General features: G+C 41.9%; 1 pseudogene across 1 annotated transcript; it reads left to right on the top strand.

Moving 5' to 3' along the window:
• Positions 1-10,234: 10,234 nt before the first annotated feature.
• On the top strand, positions 10,235-10,731 carry LOC308428014 (small ribosomal subunit protein mS25-like; annotated as a pseudogene). The gene has a single exon. The product of its transcript is annotated as a small ribosomal subunit protein mS25-like (transcript).
• Positions 10,732-11,666: the final 935 nt, after the last annotated feature.

The following is an 11,666-nucleotide window of genomic DNA, read 5'->3' as shown; positions in this document are numbered from 1 at the left end:
CTGTGTTGAGTTTGGAAGACTAAGGATGACCTCAGATGCATTTCTTCCAGTGCCATTTGCTTTCTGTTGCTGTGGCTGTTGCTGCTGCTGTCATGGCTGGTTGTTGCTTGCTGCTTTGTTATTGCTATTGTTGCTGCCCTGGTTGTTGTTGCTACTAGTACTGTGGTTGTTATTGATGTTGCTGCTGCTGTTGTTGTTGGGGGATCAGGTCTCTCACTAGCTAGGCTGGCTGGCCAGCAAACCCCAGGGATCTCTCTGTTTCTTCCTTCCTATTGCTGGCATTACAAGTGGATGCCATCTTGAACAGCAGAGTAGGTTCTAGGATTCTAGGACATGAATTCTAGGAGTTAGATTTAGAATTGACTTATGTATCAGTTTTTGCTTACTGAACTAAATTAAAAAGACTTTAACTGTTTGGATGAAAACACTGGATCTCACTGTGGAATACATAGAAAGGCGTCCATTCTCATAATGATTTTAGGGAAACAGCTGCATACCAAGCTGAACCACCCTTTACCCTGGTAAATGTGTGAACGCCCTCCTAAATGAACCCTCACCCTTGTTTTTATCTCCCCCATGGTACATGTGGTCCCTTAGGGAAAATCTGTGACTTCTGCATCCAAAACACTAATGTTTATTTTATACATGTAGAAAAGAAAATGATATTCAAAACTCATTTTATCACAAAAAAAAAAAAAAAAAAACCCGAAATCAAACCAGCCAAAAAAACGGGTGTGTACTAAAGAGCAAATTGGGGAGCTTGCTGCTCTGAAAAAAATTAACACCCATGATGCAGCCTCTTAAAAGTTACCTTAGAGAAGACACACGGCACCCCACAGAGAAGGCTGCTCCTTGGTCTACTTCTTTCTGAAAGTCTTTGCTCGCAAATGTTAAGTACCTTCCTAGGTCTTCACAAAAACACCTCCATGTTTTCTGCCAATAGTCCACGACAGTACACACTGTATGGAGCTGTGTGTGGATCAGATATTCAAGGACTCCAGTTTCTGGACTCTAGTCTTACTCTTTGCTCTGGATAGCTTTTGTTTCTTTCTACAACTTTTCATTGTTCTGCCAAATTGCTATATCTTAAGAACAAGCAAGAATTGCAATTTTCCAGAGTCACAGTTGTACAATGGACACATTGTGCTTATTCTTTAGTGAGTTCCTAAACTGCAACTGCATTTGAATGCACACAAAGAGAACACTGGCCCTCTGGCTTCCTAAAGAAAGAAGAAAGGCACATTTGCAAGGATGAAGGAGTTCAGTGTTAAGGTTCTATGCCTGTGGATCTGATGCAGATGTAAAAAAAGCAACCAGAGCATTTTTCCTTATCCTCCATGCTCTTTGGATTCAACCAGACTCTGAGAAAGTTGGGACAAAGTGTCACACTGAGACCAGTGCTGCCCATGTGTCTGTAGAGCCCTGGAGAAAGTGCTTTAACAAACCCATGGTGTCACGGATGACTCTGCACCTAACCTTCATTATGCTGCATATGTCTTTTCCTAAGTGGAGAAATGTGTTCTAGCCTGGGAGAGATGAGCTCTCTTGTTAGCTTGAGAAATTCTTTGATGCCCAGGCAAAGGGTTTTTAAATTTGTCATCTTCCTCTTAACCATACTTCATTCAAACTGATGTATTAAATTAATCATGTGTTCATTGTGCAAATCAATTACAGATGTTTTATTGGTGGGTTAATTTAATTAGCTCTTTCATATTTACTTAATAATAATGGGATGCATTATTGTAAGTCATGAGCACTTTGACTTCTAATCAATGATTATAAAGAAGTCAAGGAAGAGTGTAAGTTGCCATCTGTTATCTAGCTGTGTATCTCATTCCTATGCCACATCTACCCTTTCTGCCATCATTTATCAACCCACCAGTCAACCTTCCTGCATCCTACCTCCCTGTCTACCAGCCAACAAAACTTTTTAAATGTTGGGCTCTTTTCTAAATAGATAGAGCCCATAAACATAGCTTTGCAATAGACTAGCCTTTCACAGCAACCATACCTACAGGCTCTATAATACTAAAATATGGGGAGTTTTGGAGGACCTGGACTTGGTGTCTCCACTCTGCCTTACTGAATGGCCTGAGCACAGAATGGGGCTTTTCACAGTATCCCAATCTGTGAAGGCAGATCCACAATTCAGAGGCAGGATGACTGACCTGAAAGATCATTCTCTACTAGTCTCCAACGTGAAGACTGGGATTCCAGCTGGCCTCTTTGCCCAGCTCGTCAACCCCATGGTCTCAGTACTGTCGCTGTCAGGAGCTGTATCTGTATCGCCGTGTCCCACGAAGCACCCAACTCTTATTTTCACATTTCTTTCCCAACTCCACCTCTAAAATTGGGTAACCTCTGCAGCACCCAGCAACTAGAGGGTGTCCTGTTAGAGTTCCTAATTGATGATCTCTAACTGAAGTATATTATATAGTTAAAACTCTATATACCAATGCTTTACTTGATCCAAGAGCCAAACCCTTAGCTAGCTTCGCTTCCCCTCTCCATATCTCTCTTGTAGCTAACTCTCCCAGCACTATGATTCTGATGGTGTTGCAATATTATTTCTTGATAGTAGAATCAGAAGGATCCCTCGTGGTTGCTGGGCAATCAGCCTAGCTATATAGGTGATCTCTAGATTTAGTGAGAAACACTGTCTCCACAGTTTAATGAAGAAGACACCTCATGTTTGACCCCTTGCTTCTACATGCATGTGCACATACATCCACATGAACATGTAGATGCATGGACATGTGAACATACTTGCACACACACACACACACACACACACACACACACACACATACACACACACACACACACACACACACACACACACACACACACACACACAGCTTCCTAGTGGGCTTTGTTTTCTTTGGGGATCCACCTATAGAAAGTAGATTAGAATGCAAAGGCGACAGATGAGACTGGAGATAGAGCAGACAATATCAGAGCAGCACACAACTGGAGTAAGATCAGAGGCAGAAAGTAGAAGAAACATAGCACTTGCTGACAGGTTGAGTTTGTAAGGGGAAGAGTGAATCTAGGGAAAGAAAGAGGTGGAGGAAGGAGTTAAAAGAGAAAAAGGAAGTCAGCAGAAGCAGCAACAGCAAAATAGGGCCTAGGTTCCTTGAATCACCCAGAACACAGACAAAGGAGGCAACTTAGAGACAGGACATATACCTGGAAGTAGTGGGTCTAAACATAAGTATTAGTGCATGGGGCCCCACCCACAACAGTGCCGCCTTCAAGTCTAGTATAACTGAGGCAGTAGGCTGAGTAACCCTAACAACAGAGGTGGCTCACATTGCATGGCATCTGACTCTAAAGTATATTTTCTGTAGCTAATGTATTGGAGGCTTGGTCTTCAACTGGGGAATGGGGTGATTGGATCAGGAGATGATTCATCAATAGAGCCAGCATGCCAATGAGTTTATATTAAATGTGCTACCGGCAGGTGGGGCATGGGCAGAAAAGTATGTCTCTTGTCTTTCCCCATTTTCCCATATCTTTCTTCCTGGCTACCAAAAGGGAAAAGCTTTAGTGAGAGGCAAAAGAAGCTCTGAGTGTGTATGTTTGTTGAGATGAGCTAGCCATATCAGACCCCTGGGAAACTAGCAAAATCTTTCAACATCCTAGGTAAAGCTCAAGGGGAAGGCAAAGCTGGCCTTTTGTCCCAGCATGACTACTGATAGAGTGTGCAGATGGCCACTGTGATTTCCTCTCTAGATATTTATGATCTAAGACGGTTCCCTTACAAAGACTGTTGTTCCTACTGAGATTAGGTAAACCTGCCTCTCTCAGACAGCTGTTTACCACAATCCATGCCTCCCTGGTCAAGTCTATGTAAACACATTGAGTTACTAGGGTGCTCTCTGTTCTTCTCAGAAAGCCCAGATCACCGGACTCCAGCTTTTCAGTGTCCAGATGTTTGTCTTTTCTTCATTCCTTCTCAGCCCCAGTCAAGTCAATCCCTGGATTTCTGCAAGGATGCAGCAAGCTCTCCCCTCCTGTGTCCATCTGCCAGGATCCCATGTGGGTCACATAAAAATGGCCACCTAAACATGGACTGAAATATCTGAAGCCAGGAACTAAAATGAGTTCTTTTTTTCAAGTTGTCCTTATGTAGTAATTTTCCACAGAAGCACTGAGATTCTACATGGAGTACCACCCAGCCCACAGTGAAAAAAACTCTTCAGTGACCTGTCTTTGTTAACCATTTGCCAAGCCAATATAAAGATGATTTGGTAGAGATGAATGCAACTTCTGTTAAGAGGATCACTGCAAGTAGACAAGATTGCTCTGTAAACAGCTAGGTTGACTAGAAACCATCCAAAGCCAAGATGAACAAGTGCTGGCTTCACCAATTCTGATTTTGAAAAACAAAGTCTGGTGGCACTTTGGGACTCTTTTCAATTAATCAAATAGAATCCATCAAGATAGTTCAACAGGTGCAAGAGTTTGAACTCAAAGCTATATAAACATGAAACTTCACACACACACACACACACACACACACACACACACACACACACACACACGTTTTAAAAATGTAATGAGAAAAATGGAAAGTTGAAAAGACCATATGACACCACACCAGCATGATGTGGTGCCAAGGCAGGACCTGCTTAAATTTGAGGTCTCCACTTTCAAAATGGAGGAGTTAGACATAAAGGCTTTTAAAAGGACCATTTCAAGGTTTCAGTAGCTCTGATCTCTGATCCTGAGGCTGAAGACCCAGATGCTTAAGCATGTACTTTTTCTGTTTCAAAAGCATGGGTTTCTGGTACTGATTCAGAAGGGGTGGCATGGACCCTAAGATTCTGCCTTTGAATTTATAGCTACTGAGAAGGTCTAACTTCTCTCTCCTGTCTGCTGTCTGGCATTAGGAACAAGTGTCTAGTGCTTAGCCTGCTTCTTAATTCTTCCTTGTGGAAAGGACCCATGTTACCTTGAACTCAGTTTATCACCTCATAAAACCATGCAGAGGCCAGAGGCTGGGTATTTGGAGTCCCCTTACCCCACAGACCCAAGTTGTCATACTTTATTTAATACCCCTTCATCCAGGCTGATTTAGCAGCCATGGCTGCCACTATACCCTCAATTTTCATTTCTGTCCCCTGCTGTTCCTCTTGTGAACAGTGATGCATTACAATTTCCAGGTGCCTCAGGCTGCACATCCTTTCAAGATATAATCAGCTGAAAATATGATTTTTTTTTCCATTGGAGGCTGAGTCCAACATGACTACCCACGTCTTACCAAATGTGTATAATTTAAAATAAGCATATTTACCTCTCTCTCTCTCTCTCTCTCTCTCTCTCTCTCTCTCTCTCTCTCTCTCTCTCTCACTCACTCACACACACACACACACATACACACACACACACACATAAAACCATCATCTTGATGCAAAAATAATTTCAGGCATAAATTTGAAGAAATCACCAAGTACAGTGAAAACAGAAGCTGAAAAAGTATTGGGAAGAAGAGAGATGGGAGGGTTCCCCAAAAACTACGTGGGTAAGTTAGCCTGTTTACTTGAAAGCCTTTTCATAGAGGGCAATTCAGTTTTCCGGTTAATATGTTGGGCCTGTGCTTGTGCAAACATATAAATATTTTTGGTTGTACCTAATCATGAAGAAGACTGTTTGTAAGCACCTGGCTGAGGGTAGGTATCGGTATTGTAGAGTGTTACACTCCCAAATATTGGGCTATTACTAAAGACCTCAGCTGTAGGTCTCTTGCTGGCTACATTATTTCACAGAGTTGTGGATTTTGCCTCTCATCTATCAAATATGACCAAAAGTGATGTGATGTCACTGCCATAAGTATTTTGCCCATGGTGTCTTATCTTACTGGGGGAATGCCCTCTTTGGTTTAAAATATTTGTAGCATTTTTTTTTTAAATCTAGCAGTAGAAAATGAACACATACCCCAAAGTGATTTGCGGAGAGGAGAGCTGGTGAGAGATTTCTTTCATGAAATTCATACTTATGGAGAAGTAGGATACTTGTAAACTATTATGTAATGAGCTTCAACTGCCTGGATCCACCTGTGTTGTGACTGCTCTGTGCATTTTTGGCACCTCAGTCTGGTCAGTTAAGGACACCAACTAGGATGAGTGTCAGCTCATTTACTTCAGTAAAACACAGTGTAGAACTTGTGATTTGCTAATATCTAAGCTCCAGTTCTTATATCACAGTGTGGCCTTCTACACTTATGTGCATTCACAAAAAGTCTGCAAAGTAATGTTTGCCCCCATCCTGCCAGCCCTAGCTGCAGATAGGAAGACATTTTGAATCCCATTGCAAAGCATTCATGTGTCCAAGGCCAGAAGCTGCAGGTCTAAAGACATGCTCTCACATGCAGCAGCCTCAGTATTGTGTTTAAAAAAAAACAAAAGCCACATTCCTGTATGGAACACATAACCAGAAAACATTAAATACAGCTCCACGAAGGGTTAATGGCATCATAGTGAAGGAATGGAGTGGGTAGCCTGCACGGGAATGAATGGGCTCCAGCATCACTTTCAAGAGCTCAACGTGGGAATGTAGAGGAGACCCTAAAAGAAACAAGAGAGAAGAGGCTTCAGAGCAGTTCCCAAAGGGAAGAAAAGATGGGAGGTACCATAGTGTGGGGCACTTGCAAGCATGATGTTGATAGCAGCAGTTCACAACCTGTGGTTCATGACCCTTTGGGGGGGTCTACTACACTTTCTCAGGGGTTGGATGACAGGTATCCTACGTAACCAATACTTACATTATGATTCATAACAGTAGCAGAATTACAATCATGAAGTAGCAGATAAAATAATTTTATGGGTGAGGGGTCACCAGAACATGAGGAACTGTTTGAAGGGGTCATAGCATTAGGAAGGTGAGAACCTCTTTCTAGGGAACTTAAAAGACAGAAAAATGGTTGGAAAACCTAACTGTACTAAGAATATTCTTCTTGCAAAGAATATTTCATCGTGCTTCTTTAGTAATAAGACTTCACCAGAAAATAAAATTAAAATATAAAGGAATACCACAGGTCATAAATGCAGGCTACCTTTTTATACAAATGTCTAATAATAATGACCGTTCTCCAAGACAGGTTAAGCAGTGTGGGTAGGAACTCAGGTAGGCGTGTTGTAGAGGAGAGTTCAGACAGTATCCCAAGTCCAAGTATTAGGGACTTGACACTAAACAAGTGACAGTGCCTACAGGTGGTGAAACTTTATGTAGAAGAGCCCTAAAGTCAAATGGGGTGTCAAAGAGACATCAGGAACTAGCCCTTTCTTGCCTGTGTCTCCTCTTTCTTCCTAGCTGCTATGATGGTAGCAACTTGCTCTTTCTACTCTGAACCATGCAGCACTGCTCTACCACAAGCCCTAGCCAAGAGAATAGTTAATGGACTACAACCTGTAAATCTATAAGACGAATAAACTTTCCCACTTTTTAAAACTAATTACTCTAGGCATTTTGTTACAGTAACAAAAGACTGACAGCATAGCTGGTAATTTAAGAACCATAAGAATTATCTCCAGTGATAGAATTGTCTGTGTTGAATTGGATTCATAGATGAATCTGCTCAAATTCAAAATAAACACATATTAAAGTATGATTTTTTATATTTACATAATAGCTATAATATAGGTTAATATCAAAGCAATACAGGATTGGACAATAGAGAATGGGGCAGGAAAAAAGTTTTAGTAAAGGAAAGCTAGGAGGGAGGAGCAGCATGGAGGCAGATGTAGATGTTTTCCTTTGCGCATCTCTATATAGATACAGGTTGCTATGAATATTTTATAAGGGGTGGAATTGTACAGGATGATTTGACTTATATAGGTGGGCAAATTATAGCATACCAATTGGATGAGAGCACTTTGGTGTGTTCTTTGATGTGGCGACTTAATTGAGTTCAAAATGTGATGTGGCAGGACACACAGAACCCGGCTGTGGCGTTGGAATGTGTGGGCCAGGCGTGGCAGCAAAGTGCCAAGGGGAGTGAGTGAAAACAGCATGCAGGAGGTCATGAACCACTCAGGTGAAAAGCAGCCAGGGAGGGTAGAGTGGATCACATGGTGGGACACAGCTCCACAATGGACCGGCTCCCACAGAGTGAGACTGCGTGGGGCTGGTAGCAGCAGACGCTTTTATTTTATTTTTATTTACCACAACACTATAATCCTGGAAAACATATTGTCTACTAAGACCTTGGGGAAAATATATAAGAGTGAAGTTCTAGGTCCAAGCAGGCATAAATGTGTTTTCACTGTTTTGAATGAGACAGGAGATAAGGCTTTTCAGTATGAAGAACTTTCTGGAACATTTGTCATCTCATATCACAAGTCAGTAGATCTTTAATGACATTACACCACACAACTGTCTAGAGGTTTCTAGCAAACTTTTCAGGAAATGGCACCATTGAGGCCAAAGACACCGTTCTTTTCTCTGTCTTTCTGTCTCTCTGTCTATCTCTGTGTCTCTCTGTCTTTCTCCATCTCTCTGTTTCTCTCTGTCTCTTTCTCTGAGGTCCTCTCTCTCTGTCTTTCTGTTTATTTCTGTCTTTCTGTCTCTCTCTTTTTCTCTTTCTCTGAACCAATCTTTCTCTCTGTTTATTTCTGCTTTTCTGTTTCTTTTTCTCTTCCACTCATTTTTTTTCAAGAAAGGGTTTATCAATGTAGTTCTAGTTTTTATGAACCAGGCTGGCTTTGAATTCAGAGATTCCCCTGCCTCTGCTTTCTAGTTCTCAGATTAAAGGCATGCACCACTACTACTATGCCTAAAATCCATAAGGACTATGCTTTCAGGGGAGAGAATGGAATCTCCTGGAACATTCTTAGGAGAAGAAATTAGAGTTCACAAGTGGGATAAAGATTCAGTATGCCGGGGGGAGGATCAAGAATCACAAGCAAACAATTACCTTTCACAGACATGATTACCAATGCTGTAGACTAGAGTCAGACAAAACTAGATGTTCTGACCCTGCAAATATACACTGCTTCCTGCTTCTGAGCCACTATGGGGAAGCACACAATGGGTACTCAGCATCTCTGAGAATGGAGTTCTTAAACTTCATTTCTAGTAAGTGTTTCAATATGGACATCTCAGGGTTATATCACAGGAGAGATCTGTGTTACAGATTTCAGTGTGATGCCCCACAAGGAAGTCCATCACAATCTGTTTATTCTTGTGGCCTGAGGTATTATTGGAAGAGTCCAGACATGCCATGATCAGTTCAAACAAGCTCGTGCAATTCCCAGTCTTCATTCTTGCCCAATGAGAAGCTCAAGAGGCTTGCATCCTGAACATCCAGTCTCCCTGGACCAATTTTAGCTCAGTCACAGGGATCGTCTCAGTAAATTTGCCTTTTCTGAACTTCACTTCCCTCTTCAGTAAGAAGACAGACAGACAGCATCCATCAGTGGTCATTAGAGGGAAAACAACTAAAAATATCTCATAAAAACACTTAGTAACTATTTTAATATATTAGGATTTTAGAAACCCATAGATGGTGGCCATGTAACAGTACTATTTTTGCCACTCAATTAATAATTTCTATAACGTGATTATTCCTGCTAACAGAGGTTCCATACAGAACAATGATTAAATGGGTCTGCCCTGAGGCCAGTTTTCTGTTTGGATGTGCACTTCTGGGGTCATTTTAGCTACCAGGCATGAGTTTCTAACCTCTTCTACTCTGTTCCTTCAACTTGTAGACAGAACAATAGCTGGAGAGTGCTGTTCTGGAAGGAACCAAGTAGCTTCCCACTACCTGTTGGAACAAGACTTTTCCACCAAGTATGAGCAAATAGTAAAAAGCAAAACAAAACAAAAAAAAAACCCTTTGCTGATATTTAATTGTTGATTTAGTAATTTAATTAATTATAATAATGTCAAGTGGCTGTGATATGAATCAGTATCTACAATGTGTGGAGAGATTTCCTGGTAGAAAATGGATGGGACTTCAGAGTCCCAGGAAACCCTCATCATGTGGAAGCCTTAATTTGGGCTTTGCCTGGACCCCAAGGATTTTGTACAAATACAGTAAGGTAGTAGTACATCTGTATAAGAATGGTTTTGTTAGACACATTTTCTATTTTATGGTGGAAGCAATATTAAAGATGTTTTAAAAAATATATATTCAAATGTATGTTAGGAGTCAATATATTGATGGTTAAGAAATTTATATATTTCATACATTTTGAAAATCAATGGAGTTCCAGTCTTCACCATACTGATGAAAGGTTGCTTCCCTATCTGCCTTACGCCTCAGTACCTGGGTCACAGAGACGTGGTATTCACGGATGCAGTGAAGGTCATGACCATGAACTACAACACGTGTGGGGAAATGGGCGAATTCGTGTTTTTCAACATCCCCCAGATCCAGTGTAAGAATCCTTGGGTACACATCATGCTGTTTAAGAACATGACGCCATTGCCCTTCCTGTGGTTCTATCTAGATTCTGGGGAGCAGGTCCTTGTAGATGTGGAGATGAAGAGTAATGAGAAGATCCAGGAGCACATAGAGAAAATCTTGGGCAAGAAAGAGGAGACCCTCAGGGAGGAGGAGCTGGAGAAGCAGCAGGGCTGTCATCCAGGCAACTTTGGCCACTGAAAGTACTGTCTGTGGGAGTGCATGTGCGAAGTTAGGTGCCCTGCCTTGGCCTGGTGCCCGTACCCGAGGAGATGACAGGAAAGTACAAAGCTGCTCTGAAAGACAATACTGAGGTCTAAGCAAGGTCATCTGGGGTGGACTGGTGGCATCTGACTGATGGAGATGGACTACACTGGTACCATAAAGGATGGAATGCTGCGCAATGGACAAACCAGCTTGCACATCCGTTTAAAGGACACGGGATGAAGGCCGGGGCTGCCAGATGCTGAACAGATGTCAATATAAGACTTAGTCTTCCTTAAAAATAAAGAAAAAGAAAATTAACGGTTTTTTTCATGCAGTGCAGAACCTCTCCGCAGGACTCAGCTCCCGTAGAGAAACTGTTAATCATTTTTAGGCACTATAGAAGGGAAAAGTCAGGCTGGCATAAGATGTGCATGCTCCTGCATTCTTGTTTCCCTTTGTCCATAGAGCATCAATTGGATGACATCATAGCTATTGAGCTGGTTGTTCCCCTATGACTGCAAGAGGCTTGGAGCTCAGCCCTTACAAAAGTCAGTATCAACTATGTAGAAATACCTGCAGTGAGACACTTCTTGGCTGACATCTCTCATTCATAATTATTGCAATGTTGGTCTTCCTGGGCCTAGTAATGGCCAGTCAATACTCCCATTATAAACTGGAGCATGGTAAATGGCTAGGGCAGAAACACAAAACAGAAATATACTCAATGGGGCTCAGAGACGTGGGCATTAGAGTTGGAATGAAATGATGAGCCAAACAAAGGCTGAGCGCATTGTTTTCTAAATTCCATGTTCCATGGTCTGGAATCAAAGCTGCTTTCTAATGACTCAGTCATGGACCATCTACATTGTCAACTTGACTGGATTTATAATCATCCACGAGACAAACCTCTGGGAACATCTTCTCTACACAGGATTCACTGAGACCTCATGAGTCCATCCATTCCCTTCAAAATCTCTGCCGAGTATAAAGGAGAAAGTCAGCTGAGCATCCACTCACCTTTCTGGCCCCTGGCTGTAGACATGATGTG

Source organism: Micromys minutus (genome assembly GCF_963924665.1).
Source record: "Micromys minutus genome assembly, chromosome: 12".
Classification (NCBI taxonomy): Eukaryota; Metazoa; Chordata; class Mammalia; order Rodentia; family Muridae; genus Micromys; species Micromys minutus.
Note: the sequence above shows the minus strand (reverse complement) of the source record. Positions and strands in the feature narration are given on the sequence as shown.